The sequence below is a fragment of the Erythrolamprus reginae genome, chromosome 2 (genome assembly GCF_031021105.1).
Source record: "Erythrolamprus reginae isolate rEryReg1 chromosome 2, rEryReg1.hap1, whole genome shotgun sequence".
Taxonomy (NCBI): Eukaryota; Metazoa; Chordata; class Lepidosauria; order Squamata; family Dipsadidae; genus Erythrolamprus; species Erythrolamprus reginae.
In genome coordinates, this window is record NC_091951.1 from 160,626,017 (window position 1) to 160,650,981 (window position 24,965).

At 43.8% G+C, this 24,965-nt stretch overlaps 1 long non-coding RNA gene across 1 annotated transcript; it reads left to right on the forward strand.

Moving 5' to 3' along the window:
• Window positions 1-24,965, forward strand: LOC139158649 (uncharacterized). Its single transcript, XR_011557728.1, has 2 exons — window positions 1-1,407; window positions 23,394-24,965. It is a non-coding gene; the product is annotated as an uncharacterized lncRNA (long non-coding RNA).

Here is a 24,965-nt window from a genome sequence, read left to right on the forward strand (position 1 = left end):
GGCGCGTTCCGGACTCCGAGGCCGAGGTTTGTTCCAAACCGGGTCCGCGTTACTATGGTGGGGAGAAGGAGCCGAAGGAGTTCTTCCCCGGCAGGCCAAAGAAGAACAAGGCGCGTCGTGCGGGTGCCAGCTTGACCGGCAGGGAATTGGCGGACCTGAGTGAAAGCCGTCCCGCCTTAAAAGAGAACTGCGGCAAGCGTCCCCATTGATTAAACCTCCAGCGAAGGGGGAAGGGCAGGTTCAGGAGGCAGTTTCCAGCAAAGCTCCCCCCCTCCCTCTGGATCTCCCTCCTTTCCCTCCCTCCATCCCTCCCTCGCCTGCCTCCTGCCTGCCCGCCCCGGGCGCTCCTTCCCGCAGATCTGTGGCTGCTTCTCTCGTTTCCTTGTCCCTGGGGGTGAGACCCGAAGCGGAGGCGGGCCGCCAAGGCTCTCCTCGGGCAGCGTCCAAACGCGGATCCTTATTTACCACGATCTATTTACATGCACATAGTCGAAAGGTAAATTCTCCTCCTTTTTGCCCCGAAGAAGCCCGGCGGTGGATCCGGAGGAGCTCTGCAATTTAAAGTATGCAACCGGGAAAGGAGGAGGAGAGGAACGCCAAGGGGGCTTCTGATCTGCAATGGAGAAAGGAAGCCGTGGACCGAGAGATGGGGAAAGCGTCGCCAGGCACAGGCGGAGGAAAAGCTGACAGGGATCGCCTGCTCCAAAGAACTTTTTTTAAAATTTGGGGCTGAGGACACCAGAGAGCTTGGGCGGAATCGGAAACAAGCGGGAGAATCGCTTTGGAGAACCCCCTTCTCTCGGCTTGCAGCTGTCGGAAAACTACACCTTTCCACCACCAAAAGGAAATGGGCTCTGCAGCCATTGGGGCTAGGATCGATTTAAAGGAGCGCTGGTGCTTGGACTAAGCTCCGCGATTGAGGATCGGAGGAACCAAGACCCCCGGCAACCGAAACGACCCCTTCTCGATCCGGCGGCCCCGCGCTTGAAAGCCACCGAGGAGAGCTGCTGGCATACCCCGGATGTGCGAGGGCGGAGGGGGGGGGCGCTGCACGAACACGTGGCCCTGGGAAGCGAGAGGGACGGATCAGATGTAATTATCCGCGCGGCTTCCAATTCGGCTCTCACCACTCCCAGCTGGAGCTGCAGAATATTTTAGCCGGAGGCTATCCCCCCCCCCCCAACGAGAAAGCAAGCCCTTCCTGCTCGAAGGTTGCGGAGCGAATCCGCGCTGAAATTTGCATGCTTTCTTGGGGCAGGGCCGGGTGGGGAAAGGGTAGGTGACCGCCCCCACCTCGTGCGGATTTCACCCCGCCTTTCCCGAATCTCTTTGTGTTAATAGCTCTTGGAGGGGGCCGCGGGGGGTGGGGGATGGAAGAGAAAAGGGCCTGGCGCTCTGGATTTGCAGGTACGTGTTTTGTTTTTTTAAATATCTCCCCATCCTGTATAATCATCCACATTCTTAAATATCCATTTAATAAAAAAATAAGTTTCAAAGAACTAAAGTTGAGGGCTCCAAACTTTTAAAAGGTTTTTATTTTTTTTTACCCGAGATCTTAATGTTGCGAATCGATACGGCTATAATGCGAAACAATACAGTACTTTTTTTCCACGCCCGCCGCGATATAAGAATTCTATATTCAAATGGAAAATCGAGACAATTAAAATTGCAAGGAGGTAGTAGTAGGCATCGTTAAACAGAATTTTAATTTTTTTGTTGCTGATGATCGAAAATATTTTTGACTTTTAAAAAAATATTGGACAATATTTAAGAATAGGGTTTGTTTGTTTTTTTGCTATCCATGTCTGCATATTTATCTGGTCAAATTTTGAACCGGAGAGGGGCGGCATATAAGTCCGATTAATAAATAATAAATAATTTTTCAGTTTCTGCATTGCTGGTTACGCTAACGAGATATAAATAAATTGTAATGTTTACATGAGAGTGGACATTTTGATCTACTAATTTCCCCCACTTTCCCTTAGAAATTATTAAAATAAAAACAGTAAAGAAAACTGCCTGTGTAATTAATAAAAGCAAAAATATTTTGCAAATAGATCTGTAAATAGGCTGTTTATTAATGTATTAAATATAAAACCAGTTTCTTTATAGAAGCGATTTAATGAGAGGATGGCATTCTAGTTAGCCTAGAGATTCCCTAAATTTAAATGAAAGTATATTTTCTAGGAAAGGGATATAATTTTCTGAAAGACTATTAGATTTTTTAAAATTCTTGTTAATAAGTGAGTTGAAAGAAAAATATTGTGTAGATATTCCTTTAAAAAAAAGACTTTCAGAATAGTTGGGCTTTATATGCAGTGCATCATTCATGCTTTTTGTCTTTGGAAATTGCCCAGTTGTTTTCCAGATTTTTTTGAATAAAAATAACTGGCCAGAAATATTTTACTTTTTGGATGTTTTCAAGGGATAGTATTTCGTAATAGCAAGGGAAAATCTGCAGAAGCCTGTTTCAATTTGAAATTCACCAATACTTAATGTTATTACAATTCTTCTGTGTTTATAAATTGAAAGCAGGCAGTCTACTAAAATGTACATTAACACAAAATAAAAACATTTCAATTATAACACTGTATTAGCTAAACACATCAAAATAAAAATATTTTATTGCACCAGAATTAACTGGGTCATTTCCAAGATTATTTAATTTTTCCTTAACCAGATTAAAATTCCATTTTAACTACAAAACTGTTTTAAGAGTGGGATTTTTTCCCTGTAACTATGTAAGGTTTGAAAATTTGCAAGCAAGTAATTTATTTTATTTTATGCTTGCTGTTTTTTTCATCCCTTCCTGAATTTAAAAATATACATTTAAGAGCTGCACTTTCAATTCTAAACAGAGTTTCTGGTGGGGGAACCCTTCCCTCATAACGCCCTCCCCCATTCAATAATAATTGATCCTCAGGAATAGAACATGTAAAGAATGCAATTATGGAGATAAAACCAGTTAAAAACTTCAGTGGAATTTGTTTTCAGTTTTAAGATGAGATTGTAGATTTTTAAAAAAACAAATACTTTCCCACTCTATATTTTTGACCCAGAATGCAAATGAAGCTAACCTTCTTTGTTTTGTTCAAATGGTGTCTCTGTGGCTCCCGCCCTTTTATTTCCCCCTGAAAAGTATCACGTTTTCTGGATGCCTTTGACTGAGGGAAATACATATAAAATATTGCTTTGGTATGGTGTGTGGTTGCAACTTTGTCCTTGCTTTTCAGAACCATGCATGATTATGAACGAAGCATTTGTCTTGAATTAAGAAAATACGTTTCTGTATCATCCTCCCTTTTCTTTGTGCCAGTAACTGCTTTCCATTTATCAACCCATTTAATTATTTTGCAAAGTTTTCGTACTGGTAGTATTCTTTAGGAAATTTGGAAGATTTTGCTGCCTGCCCTTAGCTAGTAAAAGTGCTTTTCTTTTTATGGATTCTCCTGACTGGTTAAGGTTGCCTATCCTATCTTGGGCTCAGGATCTTGTTTCTCCCCAGCACCATCTAAATTTACTCCTTTCTATTTAAATTTATTTTGTTGAGCTTCCTTTTTTTTTTAGCCCAGTTATATATATCCAGGATTGTTTCCAGAAGCCCGGTTAGATTTCTGTAACGGGGTGTTAGACTTCAATGTTAGGATGAGTTGTGGTTGTCTGCTTCCCTATCCTTTTATTCTTTTTCTGCCTCTTTCTTAAGGCATGAGTTGTTGGAAGCGGCAGTGCAAAAAAAATAATTAGATGAAAATAAAAGATTAGACTAGGAAATAGGGTAGGGCTTTAGGAGGATAAAACACTGGGGACATTAGCCGCACATTAATAAATCTCCCAAGATCTGACAAAAGCTACATCCAAAAGACACCCCCCCTTTCCCCCCCACTTCCCTCTCTCCTTCATAGAAAAACTTTGGATCTGCTATATAATTATTTTTGCGCTTATATCTTGATATGGAGCTTCCAGACAGGGATCTGCTATGTTTTAAACGCCTGTATTTATAAATTTCTTTTGAGAGATATTAACTTTGGATGTATTTGGGTGTTGTTTGTTTCTTTTTTCCTAGAAATTTATTTTTTTAAAAAGCCTGGTTCCAAATTGGAATTCTTTTTTTTGTCTCTTCAAATATGAAGGTGATGGTGTTCTCCTTTCTTTTCTCTGCCTCCCTTCCCTCCCCCTATATTCCATTTTTTTAGACTTCCAGAATTCCAAGATATTTTTATTTTTAGGAGTCCTCCTTTTTTAAATTGGTCCCCCTTTTTTGTCTGCGGGTCACGACGCTCTGTTGGTAGACACACTTACATCCCCATGTGGTTATACCACATTCTTAGGTCCGGAAAATTATTTGCACCTTTGTTGTGGGTGAAGACCCATATATTCCAAGCCCTTTTGCAACTGATTTGTTTGTTCTTATGCGTCTGTGTGTCTGAATGACTGACTAAATGAATGCTGAGATATTGGAAAGCTGAGATCCAAATTAATCACAGAACATCGTTTGTGAGGGGCTGAAATAATTTCGTATTTTATGTTTTCTCGTGTTATTGTTCCCAGTTTATGACCTTTTCATGCTGTTAAAAAAGACGTCTTGCCACATTTAATTTTGGTTCCAATGAGATATGGGGGGGAAAGAGAGGCCGGCGTTTTTAAGTAATTTGATAAGCCATCCAGTAACAAATACGAACAGGGAGGGGGGGATTCGGGGATGGTGGGGGTGGAAGACGACTGCTTCAGGTAGAGTTTTTCTTTATAACCTGAATTTACAATGAAAGCATTCTCCTTTATGGATATAATAGATTAGATTTCACAACTTAATTCAGCGGAATGGTAGCGTTTAAGGATCTCCGGCTGATTTTATTACACTGAGCCAAATTGGATGTTTGTGCTTTTAAAAGGAAAGCGGTTGTGACATGAAGATATATAATTTTTAAAGTAAGAAAAGTAGACGGAGGTGGAGGGTGGGGAAGAGAATTGGAAGGGCTCGTGGTCGTCAGGACGCAGCCGGCTCTAAGGGCGGCGTAGCGGGCGAGACACTTTCAGCTGAATCCAGGCGGGTGGAAATTGACCCGGGCTTTTCTGAGCGGGTCGCAAAACTGACCCAGCCGCTGACCAGCGCTCCAATCCGGCGGGCGAAATTTAGTGAATAGTCTAGTCTTTAATTTCCCTCAGACGAAGAACGCCGTGGAAGCAACCGTGCCGTATTAGGAAAGTCTTTTGTAAAAACCCTCATTGTCCTGAATTTTCGAAAATAGCCAGAAGGAGGTGACTGTTTCTATTTTTCATAGAAGTGTGTAGAAAAGAAGCGTTCTCTCCATGCCTCACTTACGCTTTCCCAGACGGAAATACCTTTAAAAAAAAAAACTGAGGAGAACCCAGCGAACGGCGTTATTTTGGCCTCCGTTTCCACCACAACTCGGCTGGGAGGAGGGGTAACTTCCAGGCCAGGGATTTTTTTTAAAGGACCGGCCTAGTGTTTCAACTAACTGGATTTTCTAAACTGTCGTCGAAAAAGAGTTAAAAGGACACTTAAAATAATCGTTAAAAAACAATCTAGTTGAAAAAGGTGCAAGTTGAAATATCTTTTCCAACTCAGTGTAAAAATCCACTGAGTTGCAAAGGTATTTTAAAGAGCAAAGTCTGAAACTCTCGGCCGAATTAAATCATTTGGTACGGGAATAAAATCATTCGGCACGGGTTTTTAAAGTGCCTTTTGCACAAAAGATTTGGTGCAAATCTTGGCCCCACGGCCCACATATCTTTTCCGAGCGCACAGAGAACCGCTGGGCCAAGTACCACGAGGCCGACAGATTTTATGCACCTTTCCCTTCCCCCCGCCTTACACATACAAAAACACACAATTTTCCCTCCTGCTTTGTAAAGAAAAGCTCGGAATCGGAGAAAGTAAGAAAAGGTTTTAAGAGTCCCTTTCGCTTGGCTTCGTCTCGGCTGTAAGGAGAGGAACTGCGGAGTGAAAGCAGCGTAACGCTGACTTTGCCGAAGTGGCGCTGCCCTTAGCAAGGAAACTGCTCTCCCCAGCTGCCTTCCCGGCTCCCTCCCCCAACTGAAAGGCCCTGCAGCCTCGCAGCCTGTTTCCAACGGTAGCCGGCCAGATGCTTCCGAGCAGCCCCCAAAGGAAGCCGCGGAGGCAACCGGCTTTCCTGGAGGAGGAGGAGGTGGGGAGCTTTGGTCTAACGGCCAGCGCCCTCCCTTCTCCTGCTTGGGCTCAGCGCGCCGACTCAGTCCGACTTGGCCGTCTGGAGCTGCGGGGCTTTTTTCCCGCCGTGCCCCTCGAGGGCTTGCCCGAGTTGCTTCTGCCGCCGCTGCCTTGCCAGGCTTAGGGCGCGCCTGACCTCCGCCGTCGCCCCCCACCGCGGGAGAGCGGAGCATTGTCTGCTTGAGCGACGAGACAGCCGAGGGACGCCCGCCAGGTCTGCGATCTGTAAGCCCGGAGGCAGCGACAAGCGCCTGGGAAGCCGCGCGCGGAGCCGAGTCTCGCCGGACGCTTCGCCCGCAAAGGAACCCGCAGCGGGGAAAAAGAGGGGCGGGAAGGGATCTGGAAAGGAACCGGCGTCGTCTCAGAAAAAGCCCAGCCTGGCAAAGGCGGAAGGCCTTCGTGTTGGTGGGACTGACTCCGCGCGCTTTCTTGCGCTCTCTCGCCCTTCCGTTACAGGCGAAGTACCGATTGAAGCAGGTTTATTTGCCCCTGTTGAGGTGAACGAACTGAACACCGATTTTTTTGGGGGGGGCGGGGGTGTTTACTAAATTTCACCCGCCACAAAGCGCAGCTCCTAAAACACTTCATCGAAATTTAGCCCTTTAAGACTGCCCTTTACTGAAAAGCAAAACTCGGGTGCGATGTTATTCTCCATGCCTGGGAAGGGGCAACCCGCGTGATTTGAGGTTACACAAAACAAGTCTTGCGCAATTTAGAGCGCCAAGTGTGCCTTTATTTCTCAATTTTTTTGGCTTCCATACACGATTAAAATCTTAAAATGTTGCCCGGATGGCTCTTTTTTTCGGGGGTGGGGTGGGTGGCAGGGGAAACAATTTTTATTAATTTGATAACACTGCAATAAATAGCCCTAGTGGAGGACATTTTGGAACAAGGACATGCATGTACACGGTATGTTTATAGAGAAGAATTGCAACTTTGCTAAGAATTTGCAGATCTCGCAGGAAAGTTCACATGTACGCACCCTCCTCCTTTTTTGAAGTTTGCCTTTATAGTAATTCATGCTGATGCTGAGCTCTGTGCAATCCTCAAAAGTGGAACTGGAAACTGGGGGTGGGAGGGACAGGAGCACAGACCCAGGAGAGGCTTCCTGGCAGATTTGCACTGGAGAGTTGCTGTTAAGCCGGAGAGTCCTATCAGTTGTCTGCCTGCCCTGCAGCCCTACTGAATGAAGTCAAGAAGGAAGGTGGATGGTTTTTAACAAACCCCATGGCCTCCAGGTTTTGCTGGAACCTGAAGGCATCCTGAAGATCCCTGCTGAGTCGCCTACTCACAGTCTTCCAAGAACTCTTTGCTGATGCTTTTCCTCCTGTGCTACTCCTGTCTTTTAGATGCTGCCCCCACGGACAGACACACATACAAAAGCTCCTTTAAAAAACAACAACTCTGAGGCCTCAGGGTTCCAACCTCCTTTAAGGAACTACAGACTCCTGTTGCTTCTCTGGACAAGGAGGAAGAAAGTCTCAAGACTTAGCCAGGGCTGGCCCACTCCTGGGTGTAACAGAGTGGAAAGCTCAAGAGGTTTTATTGGCTAGGCCAGCAGAAGGCCAGGGCTTCAGTCAGCTTTCCTAGCTTTCCTTTGGCCAAACAAAAAAAATTCAACCTTCCCTCCCTCCCTCCCTCCCCTCAGGACACATCCTGAGCTGAGGCGCCAGTTCTAAACATACAAAGAGATGCTGCCTTTTAGAAGAAATCCACCACTTTTAACGTATATCTTCAACATGAAGAGAGCTGTAAAGTTCATTCCCTCCCCAATCTCTAAGACCATGTCCTTTCTTGACGTGTTTTGAAGAAGCAGCGAAAGAGACTGCTGCTTTCCTCCTTAATAAAAATAAATGCCTTTTTTTCATTGTAAAGACTTGTTGTCCCTCTCTCCCTTACCCCCCTCCCATCCCAGTTGTAAGTCAGCTTGATTAATTTGAATAATTTCATTTTGAGATTAGCATATTAACAGTTGTAATTGGCTCTTGGTTCTCCAGGTTTTCACAGCTCTCCTTTGAAGATACAACTTCTAAATCTATCCTAAATACATGCAATGTTATTCTGCTTTCTCAACCTCAGGGCATATATTATTTGGCTGTTTTTTTTACCTTGCCTTTATTATTTTTATATTTAAATTAATTTGTTCGAGTATGTGGGATAGCCAGATATTTAAACTTCAGAAAGAGATCTGAAGTTTATTATACACATATACTATCTTTCACTATATCTTTTAAAAGATAAAGTTCTGTATGATACTCTGCATCTTTCCTACCCAGTATTTGATTCTCCTAGCTCTAGTTTTACTTTGTTGCTTGAAGCCCAAACTTTTATCATGAATGTGTACACCAAATTCCACTAGGATTATTTATGCTTTCATTGTGATGCACTGTACAGTTGAAGCATTATGAGACTTTATTTACACTGTCATTTTTTATTATTTAATGAAATATTATTAAATTGATTAATTTGAGAACATCCACAAAGCAGTAGATTTCAGGGCATGTAGCAGAAATCTATATTGACCTGCCTTCCAGTTTCTAAAGCTAGGATGCCCCTCAAAAAGTTACCTCTATTCTGCAGTAAATTTTTAAAATAGTCTTAATTGAATATAATAACTACTTCCAATGTCTGTGGTTGAGTGAATGAAGAACGTACACGTGACTTGGAAAAGGCAGAGGCAACCACACAATGTGCTACCCATGCCTGTTTTGAACTGAGGCCCAACGCATTCAGCATGCAGTTCCAAGATTTCTGCAGCAAAACTGATCCTTGGTTCAAATACATTCCCAATTCTTGTCCTGTAGAAGCAATGCTTTTCCAATGAGCAGGGAGTACAGTACTAGTACCCTTGTTCTGAATAGGCTTTGATGTAAATCCTACTTTGATGTAAATCCTACTTCATTTATTCGTTCCCTGAATGTTCCTAAATTATCTCAAAAGTTTCCCGCCTGTAAATAGGGAGTCATGTTCCCATCAGAGTCATTCTCGAGCTAAAGAAAGTTGCACATAGGTACTTGAAAGGTGTGTTACAATCAGAGGAGTACATGGAAAGGAAGACTGGAGAAATTATTAATACTCACTATGTAAGTCAATAAGGCTTCCAATGAATAATTTTAGAGTAGCTTTCATGTTAATGCAGCCTTTCTTAAATTACGATTCCCCTGCAAGTTAAAATGATGCATCCATATATCCATACTCCCTCACTCAATAGTGGTTTCACTGAGATTAGTACTATTCCAAAGTCTTGAGTTGTCATTTCTAAAACAGGACTCCCTTCTCAGCTGTTTGTGACTCCCTGAAGGTTCCCAACACAGTTTGAAAATTTCTGTGCTGACGCAAAAGCCATTGAAAATTGAAGGAAGAAAACCATGGAAGATATGGTGCCACCACAGCAAAGGAGAAACACATGCAATATTATTTTAAACTTGCAATGGAATGTACTTACATTTTATTTGCCTAAGGACATTGTACTTTTATATAATATGTCTGGGTATGATAGAAACTTCACAGCAAACGCTATTGGCATTTTTAGCAGGGAAAAAAAAAAGCTATTGACAGGTCTGAATATCCATGGCCCATAACCCTGCACACAGACATACACGCCCACCCATAGTTATCTCATCTTCTGGTTAAACAGGTTTGGCAGGCTTTTGAAACAAAATAACAACTCTTGTCTTTTTTCTCCAAGAAGCAAAAGTTCCCATCCTTGAAATGGTTCCTCCCTTTGGGAAAAACCACCACAACTAACCTATTTCCAGCTACAGTTGAAGATGGTATCTAGAGTCATCCAGTAGAAAAACAACTTGGTGCCTTTCATTGCAGCTCCACCAAAAAAGAGGTCCGCAATTTGAGGCTTCAGTTCTGGTTAATCAAAACCAGCAGGCCTAGCCCTGATCCCTTACCATCCATCTTATGCAACTTCATGTCCTGCAAATGTGTTCCCAATTTGTTTGCCTGGCTGCAAATTGTGGGCTTTGAAGTTTAAACACAAGAAGGCGAGAGGATGTTCCGGACTGTCCCTCCAGTTCTATCTTTAGTGCACAGGTGGAAGCATCAACTCTTGGATCTAGGATGGTTCACTTCAGCAGATTAAATGGGTCACCTGAAGTTTAATTTCTGGATGAGGCAAAATCCCAAACATTGTTTTGGAGTATGCAATAGAAAAAGATGCATGTCCTTAGACAAGGTGATTACACCCCCCCCCCAAGTTCTCTTTCCTTTGTAAAGCCAAGCTGGGATGAACCTTGATATCATGTGAACCTGAGTATCAAGGTGAAAATTATTTCTTTTGCAAATGGCTTCCAGACCTGGCCTTAATCACATATTTGGGCTACCGAATTGAGAAGTCCAGACTCAGTTCCCCCTTCACCCACCCTAATTTTCTTGCCACCTTATAGTGCCATCCTGCTCTGGAATTTGCTCCAGTGTTCTTGATATAGGCTGTGTCCTTCTTATTTGAAAGTTTGCGGTCAGAATCCTTGGGGTAGGGTGGTATGCAATGAAGCCCAAAGCTTGACAAAATGGCACATCTACCTGAGGAGTGCACCTGTTTCAAGCAGCTGAGCATTCTAAATGGATATTCACAAATAGACTTGCCCGCACATTTTCTTTCATTGCACACCTGTTTCTGCTTCACTTAGCTAGGTTGCAGCCAATTTTAAATGTATTTATTTGCCTTCCTTCTTAACCCTTTGTGAGGCATGTAGGCTTTGGAAGGGCAAAGACCAGCCCAAAATTAAGAAGGCAAAGAAATCCACTTTCTCAACCTTCATTCTATGCCTCAATTGGTTAGATTTTATTTCAGCATTGACTAGGACAGAGAGTCCACTCATCCATTTGCAAATGGTATCAAGGAGAGCATTCCAACACCTGGCTACCTTTTTCAAGCTGCTCTCTGACACAAATGATAATGAAAGAGCTGCCCCTGATTGCTAGTTCCACTGACTGGGACTTCTTCAGAAAATCATTTTCTTCCTTCCTTCACATTCTCTGAGGAGTAGATCTGCTTACCAGATTTCTGAGTCACATAGGAAACTGAGTCCAAAATCACTGCAGGAGGCAAGACATCTAGAAGGCCACATGAGTGCAAAAAAATAAATAAATTACAATAATGGCTTGGGGATAAAGCAGCTTAAAGATTTGATGTCCTTTGCATAATCCATTGAATGACACAATTCTTGGGCCATACAGGCAGTGGAAGATGCTTTGGAGTAGAGGTGAAATACAGAAGTCTTACCAGGAAAATGACCCAGGGATGTGTTCCTCCCGGTTCGGACTGGATTGCCCAGACCAGCAGTGACCCGCTGGTGATGTCACAATGGTATCACGGATCCTGTTCAATTGGTGTCAGTCCATGGGCGCCACCTTCTTTTTGGGGGGATTTTTTTCTGAATTTTTTTTACTGTTTGGAAATGTTTTCCTCTGCTCCTGCTTGAAAAAAGGGCCCTGCCACCCGCCCCTGGGTTTATACTTAACCTTTATTCCTTTGACCGAAGCACATTTGATCAGCTCCTCAGCAGTGTTTCGGGCTGGTTATAGCTACTGAGCATGCGCAGAAGCAGAATTGCACAAAGGGACGCGTGCACAAAACATAACAATGTGAACTGGTGGTGAAGCTAAGTGGAATCCACCCCTGAGGTAAGTAAAATCCTCCCTCCAACTAAATGCTGCCTTGGGTCTTTCTTTTATATTTTTTTCGCAATAACTTAACTACCGGTAGCTGGGTGGCCATTGGTGCCACTTGACATCACACAAGTTTTTTATTATTTCCAGCTAATATATCCCGCCAATTGATTTTATATCAGCATCAGACAATTTGTATTATGTGCCTCCTCCATATTTGTAAAAATAGAATTAAGATTTTGCGGCTCTTTCGGCATTAGTGAGAAGTTCGGAGCACAAGGTGCAGGTGACAGCTGGGCCCCTTTTTAGACCACCACCCAAACTGTCCGAGATCATGCCTCAAAAACAATAAAATAGATTTAACTACTATATTTTGAAAACTACCCCCCCCCCAAAATCAGAAAAGTTCAAACGTGTTATTTCTTATATCGAATTAACACCTACCCCTCACGAAGGCATTCACATCACTAATGTAGAAAGCCACTGATTTGAAAATGCATTTTGGATCCATTAAAAAACCCCAACAAATAAATGAATGCCTTGGTTTGAATTTTGGACCACCCTTGGTTGTGCATAGGATATCCTAAACCAAATAAAGGTAATTTTTGATGGGACAACTGTTTATTTAGTCATGTTTTAAAGTTACAAAAGCACTGGAAAAAAGTGACTTATGACAGTTTTTCACACTTAAATTGCAGCATTAGGGATCATGGGCACATGATCAAAATTCAGATGCTCAGCAACTGGCCAGAATCATTAATTAAGATGGGCAGCTATAGAAATGGAAAGAAGGGAGGGAGGAAGGAAGGAAGGAACAAACATTGTCATTTTGGTCAGAATGTTTTTTAAAAATGGAACAATTAAAAAATGTAGGTCAATTGAAAAAGATGTGTCTTTAAAGCCATCTTCAAGGATACACATCTACGGGGAATGGATTTCACAGATGCAGCATAATCAAAGGGAAGGCTTGACTCCCATACATCTTTCCAGCCAGAACTGACTGTAAAGTGAACTTTCCTGAGTGGATCTTAGTAGGTGGGTAAGTCTCTTGCAGGAGAAAGGGCTCTTTCAGATGTTCTGGGCTCAAGCCATTTAAGGACTTTAAGAATAGTAAGCAGCATTTGTATTGTACCTGGAAACAAATTGACAACCAAGCTAAGGATTTCAAAATGGCAGTCACGTGATCTTTAGGAACCGTTTCAGTCACCGAGCTAGCTGCCTAGCATTTTCGTGTATTGAAATTTCTGAAAGATATTCAGAGGACATAATTGAAATCAAACCTGGAGGTTATCAGTAAATGAATCTCTGATTTTAGGTCATTATTATGTAGGATTGGAGGCAGCCTGTGTATCAGCTAAAGTTGATAAAATGTGCTTCTGGCTTCAGAGTAGAAGGATGAGGGAACAATCTAGAATTAATCTCAAAATGATGAAGTTTGTGAGCACCATCTAGAACAAGTATGAACATTCACAATCCTAGAGTCCTAGCTCACCACTAGAATTATTTCTGTCTTACCTAGATTTAGTTTCTTTTGTCCAGCCCACAACCGTTTAGGAACTTGACGTCACTAGCACACCTATTTCAAAAAACTATTTGGGGTTAGATAATGGTAAGCACTTGAATAGAGGAATCATCAGGATAGCCAAGGCTGTAGTGTATGCTATGAAGACAAAAAACAGAAAAAAACAGCAGATCATTTTAGTTTATTGCCAGAAAACTACATGTCTATATCCAGTAAGTTACTATTAGTCCACATTGATCTGAAGTACTTTTATTAGCATATTGTTATTTAACCAAACTCCAAAATCTAGTAGGAGAAGCAACAGTAGCCACACTACTAAGAGGAAAAATAAAAATAATAGCTGAATGGTCTCCAAATATGCCCCACTATGGATACAGGATATTTATTTCCACAAGTGTCTGTGCAACTAGCATAACCATCCTCAATACACTACTTGGGAAAGGCACTTCACTGGCAAACATATTTCTGTAAATAAATAAATCATTTAAAACTCTCTTCATTTCTTCCTTCTGTGCAGTGATCCAATACTCAGCTGCCAGGTTTTTTTTTTTAAACTGGCTCTCATCTTTTGGCTTTGATAGCATTTCTGAAATGCAGTTATTAAGTGGGCAGGCACGGCTAATATTAATTTTTAATATTTATTTGTTATGCTCAAGATGTTTCATCTTTACCCTGCCAGGAATGCTAACCACAACCCTGCAAAGTAGGTCAGAATTATTACCCCTCTATTGCACTATGACCATTACGGTGAACCTATGCCGCAAGTGGCACATGGAGCTATATTGGTGGGCATGCAAGCTTATGCCCGGCGCACATTCCAGCCAGCTTATTTTTGGGCCTCCTGGGCCCACTAGGAGTCGGGAAACAGCCTTTTTTCAGCCTCTGGAGGCAGGGCCACCATCAGGAATTTTGGGGGCCCATACAGCCTAAGTGTCTGCCCCCCCCGGCCATTTTAAAACTACTGCCCCCCAAATCCGTTGCCATGCCCACCATGGCCACACACCCTGGGCAAGCCCTCCCCCGGCCCTCTGAGGTCAAACACAGCCCTGATGTGGCCCTCAATGAAATTGAGTTTGACACCCCTGGCCTAGAGGCTAAATCCTATGAACAAGGGCTAAGAGAACGAGTATGTTTAACTCAATAAATAGAAAACTGAGGGGGAATATAATAGTAGTTTCCCAATCCTTAAAGGGCTGCCACAGAGCAGATGGCATCTATTTATTCTCCATGCCACCTGAAGGTAGTACAAGAAGCAATGGGCGGAACCTCACCAAGAAGAAATGCAATCTGGAAATAAGGAAAAACTTGGGACTGGGCGGCATAGAAATCATAAATAAATAAATAAATAAATAAATAAATAAATAAATCCCTTCTTTTTTATTAAAAGAAATTAATAGAAACATAGAAGACTGATGGCAGAAAAAGACCTCATGGTCCATCTAGTCTGCCCTTATACTATTTCCTTTATTTTATCTTAGGATGGATATATGTTTATCCCAGGCATGTTTAAATTCAGATACTGTGGATTTACCAACCACGTCTGCTGGAAGTTTGTTCCAAGCATCTACTACTCTTTCAGTGAAATAATGTTTTCTCAGGTTGCTTTTGATCTTTCCCCCAACTAACTTCAGATTGTGTCCCCTTGTCCTTGTGTTCACTTTCCTATTAAAAACACTTCTCTCCTGGACCTTATTTAACCCTTTAACATATTTAAATGTTTCGATCATGTCCCCCCTTTTCCTTCTGTCCTCCAGACTATACAGATTGAGTTCATGAAGTCTTTTCTGATACGTTTTATGCTTAAGACCTTCCACCATTCTTGTAGCCCGTCTTTCGACCCGTTCAATTTTGTCAATAATAATTTTAAAAAACCAAAATCCATTACTATTAAAACTAAAACAACCAGCAAAACTATTAATAAAAACAGGTGAGGGCTGGGTTTTTTTCTCTGTTATTATTTAAGTGCTTTTACCATATGCTTTAAATCAAGAATCACTTCTCTCTCTGTTTCTCTCTCTTTTCTGTCATTCTCTGCCTCAATCATTTTCTCATTTCTCTTTTTTTCTCCCCTTTTTTCTATCATTTCTCTTTCTCTTCCTTCCACTCTTCTCTCTCTCTCTTTCTTCCTCTCTTTCACTCTCTTCCTTCCTCTCTCATCTCGTTCTTTCTTTCTCTTTCTCTCTTCCTTTCTTTCTCTTTCTCTCACTCCCTTCCTCTCTCATCTCTTTCTTTCTCTATCTTGCTTTCTTCCTCTCTCTTACTCCCTTCCTTCCTCTCTCATCTCTTTCTTTCTTTCCTTCTCTCTCTCTCTTTCTCTATCTTGCTTTCTTCCTCTCTCTCACTCTCTTCCTTCCTCTCTCATTTCTCTCTCTCTATCTCTCTCTCTCTTTCTCTATCTTGCTTTCTTCCCCCCCCTCTCTCAATCTTGCTTTCTTCCTCTCTCTCTTCCCTCCTCCCTCATCTCTCTCTTTCTTTCTCTCTCTCTCTTTCTCTATCTTGCTTTCTTCCTCTCTCTCTCTTCCTTCCTGTCTCATCTCTTACTTTCTCTCTCTCTCTCTTTCTCTATCTTGCTTTCTTCCTCTCTCTCACTCTTCCTTCCTCTCTGATCTCTCTCTCTTTTCTTTCTCTGTTTCTCTATCTCTCCCCCTCTTTCTCTCTTTTTCTCACTTTCCCTCTCTTGTTTTCTTTCTCTCCCTCTCTTTCTTTCTCTCTCACACTCTTTCTCTCATTCTCTTTCTCTTGCTATCTCTTTCTCTCCCCCTATTTCTCTCTCTCTCTCTCTCTCTCACTTTCTCTCTATCTTGTTCTGTCGTCGCTCTCACTCTCTCTCGTTCTCCGGAGGCTGGCGAAAGTAATTTTCAATTACTTTCAATTGTAATTTTCAATTACAATCAACCTATCTCTCCTTCCTTCCTTTCCCCCTCCCTCTTTTCCTTTCCTTCCTTCCCTTCCCCTTTCTCCTTCTTTCCCTTCTTCCTTCATTCCAACCAACCTATCTCTTCTTCCTGTTTCCTTCTCCTCCCTCTTCCCCTTCCTTCCCCTCCGTCTTTCCCTTCCTTCCCTCCCTATTTTTCCTTCCTTCCTTCCCTTCTGTGTCCTCCTGGCCCTCTCTTCCCCTCCCCTCCCTTTCCCCGACGAGGGCAGCCCATAGAGTCACACCCATCCCGGGCCGAGTTACAAGAGCCGCAGCCGGGCAGGGAGCACCCCACTCGCTTCATTCCCGCGGCAGGGCTCGGTCGGGAGCCCGCTGGTCAGGGCTCGGTCGCCGCCACCTGTCCGCTCCCTTTCCCCGACGAGGACAGCCCGTAGAGTCACACCCATCCCGGGCCGAGTTACAAGAGCCGCAGCCGGGCGGGGAGCGCCCCACTTCCTTCGTTCCCGCCGCAGGGCTCGGTCACCGCCACCAGGAATCCAGGAAACCGGGGTCAGGGGACGGCGCCTGGAATGTCGGGCGCGTGGTCTGACGCGTGCTCTCTCCACCCCCCTGCTGCCAGCCCAACCCGGAAAATTCAAAGTAAGAAAAACCTTCGCTCTTACTTTGAATGCTCCGGGCAGGCTAGCAGGGAGATGGAGAGAGCGCGGTGGCCCCCGCTGTGAGAATGCCTGCAGGGAAGAGAGGCGCAGCGGACAGGCGGGCGAGGGCAGCGGCGAGTAGCCACGGGGGCGTGAGGGGGCTAGAGGCGCGGGGGGCGGCGGCCGCGGCTTCGTGCGCGCCCTTGGAAAAGGGTGCGCGGGGGGCCCTTTTGGGGGATGCTGGCGCACGCGTGCGAAGCCTACAACTTGCGCTTGTGTTAAATTTTGTTTCTTTCCTAAGCAGCCTTCTGTGTAAAAAAATCCATTTGGGAACGACTCGTTCCCAAATGGATTTTTTTACACAGAAGGCTGCTTAGGAAAGAAACAAAATTTAACACAAGCGCAAGTTGCAACCGCCACCCCAAAGGGGCTCCTACCTTCGCCGCACGCTTTACTCTGGGACTGGAGGACCGCGCTGCCAAAGGCTCCGTCGGGGCTTCTTCGAGTCCTGCCTCGTGAGGGCCAGAGGGCCCGCCTTTTTTGTTGGTGAGGCAGGCAGCCGGCAAGAGAGGGCCGGTACTGTGCATGTGTGACGGCGGGCAAAACCGGACCCCCCTCATGGCCGGGCCCGGTACACCACTCCCAGTAGTACCCCCTATCGGCAGCCCTGTCTGGAGGGGTTGGGGAAGGCCCATCTTTTGCTCTCCCCAAACTCCAGAGCCTTTCTAGAGTCTCTGAGACATTAATGTCTAGGAGAAGATTTGAAGGATAGCTTCTAAGCTTTCCTCTAGAGACAAAGGTTTGAGCGTTCTTCATTTTCTTAGATCACTGGAAGGTCAGTATGAATCAGTCACTGGAGAAAACAGTCCTAACTCAAGCTCATGGGAATCTGAAACTGAAAAATGACTATTATCTAATAAACTATGAAGAAAATGCCAAGTTGGCTATATCCAAAGAACTGATCTTAATACAACTTTTAGATGGAGCAGGCAATATAAAGGGGCGTACATGTGCCCCAGAGTGCCTACCCTCCCCTGTCCTATTGCCAATCAGTTTCCGGTCACAATTCAAAGTGTTGGTTATGAACTATAAAGCCCTACATGGCATCGGACTAGAATATCTCCGGGACCGCCTTCTGCCGCACGAATCCCAGCGACCGGTTAGGTCGACTAAACAATGTCGTCTGGCGGGACCCAGGGAAAGAGCCTTCTCTGGTGGCTGCGATCCTCTGGAACCAGCTCCCCCCAGAGATTAGGATTGCCCCCATCCTCCTTGCCTTTCGGAAATTCCTTAAAACCCACCTCTGCCATCAGGCATGGGGGAATTGAAACATCTCCCCCTTGCCCATGTAGTTTCTGTGTATGATTCGACTGTGTGCTTGTTTTTTATATACAGGTTTCTTTTGGATTTTTTAACCTAAAACTGTAATTTAGATTGCTAAATATTAGATTTGTTACTATGTATTGTTTTTTACCATTGTTGTGAGCCGCCCCGAGTCTACGGAGAGGGGCGGCATATAAATCCAATAAATCTAATCTAATCTAATCTAATCTCTCCTGTATCTCCTATATCTTCCCTTCTATACCTATATCTTTTTCTGCTATTCTCTCATAGTTATATTTCACTCCTTTACTTTCTCCTCTATTCCCTCTTTAATACATTCTACCTGATTATATCCTCTATAACCCTCATTGTGTATTATTGTGTATTGGACAAAACAAATAAATAAAATAAAAATAAATAAATACATCTGTCACCATGGCTGAAGATTTTTGCTTCGAATGAGAAATTCTTGCTCCTGCTGGAAATTTGCCTCATTGACAAATTTTAATCTTAGGATTTCTTGGTGTGAAATAGGAAACTGAAGACAGCTTCACTAAAACTGGAAATGGTGACTATGGTGGAATGAAAATCCAGCAAGTAGGCCATCTCTTTGTAATTCCTCTCTGGACATGGAGAGGACTTGATATCACCCACACATGTTCCAGACAATTGTTCCTCAGGAGGAGACAACAAGATAGTGGTATCCAGCAGGTATCTGGGAGATGAGGGAATAGCCGTCCTGTTCAAAGTATGGTAAGCACTTTCATGGACACTGGATTTGCTTATCCATTGCTTCCTAACTGCTTTTCCGCTATGGGGAACTTTGGATCAATAAGTTTTACAATACCAGGTGAGTTTCCTTCAGTCTAATGAAGGAAGTTTTAAATATTATTTTAAGGGCTTACTTTGACTTAAATCAGTAAAGGGGAGATTAGAACGTTGATTTTAGAAATTTACACATGGACCAAGGATGCAGCTGGACTTAAAATAAGAGTTTGGAATTAATTATTAGAATTTTTCTCATGGAAAAATGCTTTTACTTTGAATTATTTTTTTTAAGTTGATAGAGTTGGACTTTGAAGGTTGGACAGTAGAGGAGAAGGGAACCAGAAGGAACTAAAGATTACAATGAAAGGAAAACATTTAAATTTTACTTGCTAATTCAGAATGGACCAAAATATTTTAAACTTGATATACTGAAGTATATTTGTGAACAATGCACCCAAAGTTAATTTTAAGTGTCTACCATTATAGACAGATTATGTTTAAAATATGTTATGGAAGAGGAATAAGACATTATTCCTTCAGAGACATTATTCCTTCCGAGAAGGGCGGCATACAAGTCTAATAAATAATAATAATAATAATAATAATAATAATAATAATAATAATGACTGGGAAATCTGAGACAGATCTGAAAATGGATTTTAAAAAATTATAAAATACAAGAATAATATGGAAAAATATGCTATACTGAATATTTATCTATCTATCTATCTATCTATCTATCTATCTATCTATCTATCTATCTATCTATCTATCTATCTATTGGATTTGTATGCTGCCCCTCTCCGTAGACTCGGGGCGGCTAACAACAGTAATAAAAAACAACATGCAAATCCAATACTAAAAACAACTAAAAAACCCTTATTATAAAACTAAACATCCATACAAACAAACATACCATGCATAAATTATAAAGGCCTAGGAGGAAAGAATGTCTCAATTCCCCCATGCCTGACGACAGAGGTGGGTTTTAAGGAGCTTATGAAAGGCAAGGAGGGTGGGGGCAATTCTAATCTCTGGGGGGAGTTGATTCCAGAGGGTCAGGGCCACCACAGAGAAGGCTTTTCCCCTGGGCCCCGTCAAGCGACATTGTTTTGTTGACGGGACCCGGAGAAGGCCCACTCTGTGGGACCTAACCGGTCGCTGGGATTCGTGCGGCAGAAGGCGGTCTCGTAGATACCCTGGTCCGGTGCCATGAAGGGCTTTATAGGTAATGACCAACACTTTGAATTGTGACCGGAAACTGATTGGCAACCAATGTGTGTTGAGTGTTACATGGGCATTTTTGGGAAAGCCTATGATAGCTCTCGCAGCTGCATTCTGCACGATCTGAAGTTTCCGAACACTTTTCAAAGGTAGCCCCATGTAGAGAGCATTACAGTAGTCGAGCCTCGAGGTGATGAGGGCATGAGTGACTATGAGCAGTGACTCCCAGTCCAAATAGGGCCGCAACTGGTGCACCAGGCGAACCTAGGCAAACGTCCCCCTTCCCACAGCTGAAAGATGGTTCTCTAATGTGAGCTGTGGATCAAGTTGCGGATCCTCTCCGAGGGGGGCAATATTCCCCCCCCCCCGGGTGATGGACGGACAGATGGAATTGTCTTTGGGAGGCAAAACCCACAGCCACTCCGTCTTATCAGGGTTGAGTTTGAGTCTGTTGACACCCATCCAGGCCCCAACAGCCTCCAGGCACCGGCACATCACTTCCACTGCTTCATTGACTGGACATGGGACACATACAAATGAAGCCATATGATGTCTTAACAATTAAAAGAGAGATTCAAATAACAAATAACAAATAACTTTAATAACTTTCTTATATTGGTTTTCAAAAAAAGATTTGTTAAAACTTTGAAGACTGGGAAAAGACTGAAAAAATGAAAAGAAGTGAAGTTTGTTAAAAACAATGAAGGAAAATAAAGTCAGTTTATTTGATGAGAGTTAAAATGAATATGTTACTATCTCTGGTAACCCTTAATGAACATTTTTCTGATCTGAACTGAACAGGAAAGATTTAAAGAATTGTTTACAAATGAGAGATGAGAAGAAGAGATCATTTGTTGTATAATAAAAGAAAATAATGTTACTAAAATTATATATACTGTACTTATTGTTATAAAAGGGGAAGTCATTCTTTGTATTTCCTTCCTTCCTTCCTTCCTTCCTTCCTTCCTTCCTTCCTTCCTTCCTTCCTTCCTTCCTTCCTTTTACAAGTACCATATTTTTGGAGTATAAGTCGCACATTTTTACCCCCCCAAAGTCAGTGAAAACCTGGGTGCATCTTATACACCAAATGTAGCACCCACCCACCCTCCCTCCCCTACCCTTTGGCCTCTGTCTTCCAGTAATTTATCTCCTTGTAGCAAACAGGGAAGAGCCTATTAAACCAAGCAAACCATTATCAGCTTCCCGGCCCTCAGCTGATTTGCCATGTGTTAAACTGAGACTGAAACTAGCTGCAAGTAAGCAAATTGGGAGGGACAGGCAGAGACAGAATTTAATTTTTTGTGTGCTAATCAGTTGCTGAATCTGGATGCAAAGAGGTAAGTCAATAACTATAAATGTCTATAGAATGTTCAAATTATTAGACTTATTTTTAAAAGACTGCTTTATTATTGTTCTAGACAACGTAACAAAATGAAGCTTTTTAAAATAAATGCTCAATCTGAAGATGCCCAGTGCTATTGCATCTTCTTTTAAATAATAGAGAATGTTGTATACTTCCAGAAAGCCACATGAGTTTTAACAGCTCTGTTCAAGTATAATCTGAAATGTAACAGTGTCCTGATTAGTATTAGGATAAAGCAGCTGAATTAAATCCTGACTTAATCATGCTTGGAGTAGATCTATTTAAATAATTGGGCGGAGTTAGTGTGACTATATTTCAGAAAACTTTCTGGCATTAATATACTGCCATAATACAGTGGTCCCCCGAGTTTCGCGATCTCGATCATTGCGAAACGCTATATCGCGATTTTTCAACCCGAAAGTAAAAACACCATCTGCGCACGCGTGCCCGTTTTTCTATGGCCACGCATGCGTAGATGGCGCCGGGCAGATCAGCTGCTGGGCGGCTTCCCTGGGTCTTCCCCCTCTTGCTGGTGGGAGGGCGAGAAGCCCCCCCCAGCACCCGCTCGCCCGCCGTTCGCCGCTCGCCCGCCCTTCGCCCGGCCACCCGCCCTTCGCTCGCTGCTCGCCCGGCCACCTGGGTTCGGGGGGGTGCTGGCAAGCCCCCCATGCCGGCGGCGACGTTTTAAAACAGCCGCGCAGCTTCCCAACTGAGTCCCGAAGCCAAACGTCAAAGGCGAACTTCCGCGTTTGGCTTCGGGACTCAGTTGGGAAGCCGCGCGGCTGTTTTAAAACGTCGCCGCTGGCATGGGGGGCTTCCTAGCAGCCCCCCAAACCCGGGTTGGGGGTCCAGGGGGTGCTGGCAAGCCCCCCATGCCGGCGGCGACGTTTTAAAACAGCCGCGCGGCTTCCCAACTGAGTCCCGAAGCCAAACGCGGAAGTTCGCCTTGCATGCGCTGATGGTGTTTTTACTTCCGCACCGCTACTTCGCGAAAAACCAATCATCGCGAGGGGTCCTGGAACGGAACCCTCGTGATAATCGGGGGACCACTGTATACATTTTTCCAGTACTTTGCTATTTCTATGGGTCAGGCACACTTGCACAAAAATACACAGAAAACAGTGTATATCATATATCAACAGTGTGGGCGCACGCTATTGCGGCTGTGCAAGTGCCCACACCCATAATTCAATCCCTAGGGAAGACGAAAACAGTTTCTCCTGCCTCCCAGAGGCCCTCTGGAGGCTGGAAATGGCCCGTTTCCCAACTTCTGGTGGGCCCAGTAGGTTCATGTTTCACCCTTCCCAGACTCCAAAGGCTTTCCCGTAGCCGGGGGAGGGTAAAAACACCCTTCCCCAAACCCCTGGAGGCTCTCTGGAAGCCAAAAATGCACACAGTGGCACACACATGCACGTTGGAGCTAAGCTAGGGCAACAGCTAATGTGCCAACAGATATGGCTCCGCATGCCATCTGTGGCACCTATGCCATAGGTTCACCATCACTATCCTAGAATTTCCCATTTCACAGAAGTGAAGTGTGCTTAGGTGTGCCAAGTGTGCTTGGCACACCTAAGCAAAATTCTCCCATAGGATCGGGTACTAGTAGAGGCGACAGGAAATTGTGTCAGGCAAGCTAGCTGTCAAGGCGCGCTTGTGCAGAGCATGTGCACGAAAGAACTTTCCCAGGCCACCTGAAAAAAAGATTCCACGCAGACAGCACTATTTCAGCATTATTTCAGTTAGAATAATTGCTCCAATATAAATGGAAAGGGAGATAATGCCTTCCTTACTTCATTGTTTATTTATTATCTATTAATTATTTGTTCAACTTATATTCCCCTCTCCTCCAGGAATGCCAAGGGCTGTCAACCAAATTCCCCCCAAAAACAATCCTGTAAATGAGCCGGGGTTGAGAAAGAGCAATCAAAATTAAGTCAACCAGTCAGTTTCCACCGCTGAGGATGAACTCAAACATGGACCTTTCCCCCCACCCCACCCCCGGCCTATTATCCAGAGCATCCTTTATCCGAATTGGCTTGTCATCTTTTTTTACAACACACTCATAAATCTGACATAATAAAGAAAACCCACATTATTTTGGAACCTCTATTTGTAGCTTCTATGTGACCTTGTTGCATCTCTTGTCCTTTGGGACTCCAGCAAGATTCCCCCCCATACACACACCTTTCAGCTTCACCTATTTGCAGGCTATATGCAAAGCACCCAGGTATCCTTGCAGGCACGGCTTTATCTCAGCCTCCTAGCGCTTCCTTCAAAGGAAAGGCAAAGGCCATCAGACTCAACACAGGCCAATTCTTGCCAAAGTTCCAAGTGTGCTTGCTTGTGAAGGCAACTGTGCTTCAGCTGCCTGTCACTTTTTCCAAACAGGAAAGCAGAAGGTCCTCCATGCAAGGTAAGGGCAGATTCCTTTGTGTCAGTTTATAGGAGAGAATAGCAGCTCCCTGTAAGGAGACACTTGCTGTGTCAAAAAAAAAAGAAAAAAAAGATGGTGACTTTCCATCTTTCCTGGCAAAGAGAAAGGAAGACTGTCAAACCTCTAAACTTGACCCCCTTGACATCATCCATTGAATTTCGATGCGTGAGATATTGGGTCTGGCTTTTGGATTGGATCCAGTCTTCATCCATGCTGTGGCTGGGATAGAGAGGCTGAGACTATTTACGGTATTTTGATTCTTCCACATCTTACTCCAAAAGGATGCAGGAGAGAGAAAGAGAGAGAGGGAGGAAGGAAGGAAGGAAGGAAGGAAGGAAGGAAGGAAGGAACAAACAAACATACATACATACATACTGTTGCGATTCAGTCTGAGGCTCCTCAGGGAACGGCTGGAACTCTGCCGGCTCCATGCTCAGAGGGGAAGGATGAGGAACAGGAGGAGGAGGAGGACCAGGCAGACGAGGAAGAGGAATGTCAGGACGAGGAGGAGGGGGAACAGCCTGAGACCCCCGGGGGGGAGCTCTCCCCAGCGAGTAGCCTGGAGTCATTAGATGAGAACGCACAAGCCATCATAGATATGAGGCAGAGAAGGGCAGCACAAAGAAGGGGACAATTAGCCAGGTATTTCCATCCCTAATAGGCAACAGCTGGGTTTGGGTGTGGTTCTCCTCAGAAAGGTTGAAAAGGCAGGCCCGCCCTTCCTGTATTGTGGAGAGTTATCTTTTGGGAGTCCTGTGACCTTTCTTCGATCCTTGGCATCTCTGATTCTGGCTTGTGGCCTCGAAGGCTGAAAACTTGGGGGAGGCGTGGGTTTTATTATCTATAGTGGTGTGTGTGCCACCAAGAAGCCTGTTGTATTGTCTGGCCGTCGTGACTCTTCTGTGAAGCTTCACAGCATTCCAGTTTGTAAGAACAGTTTTTGTTCTCTGTGTTTGTTTTCAAAGATATAAAATGACTTTGCTTTTTA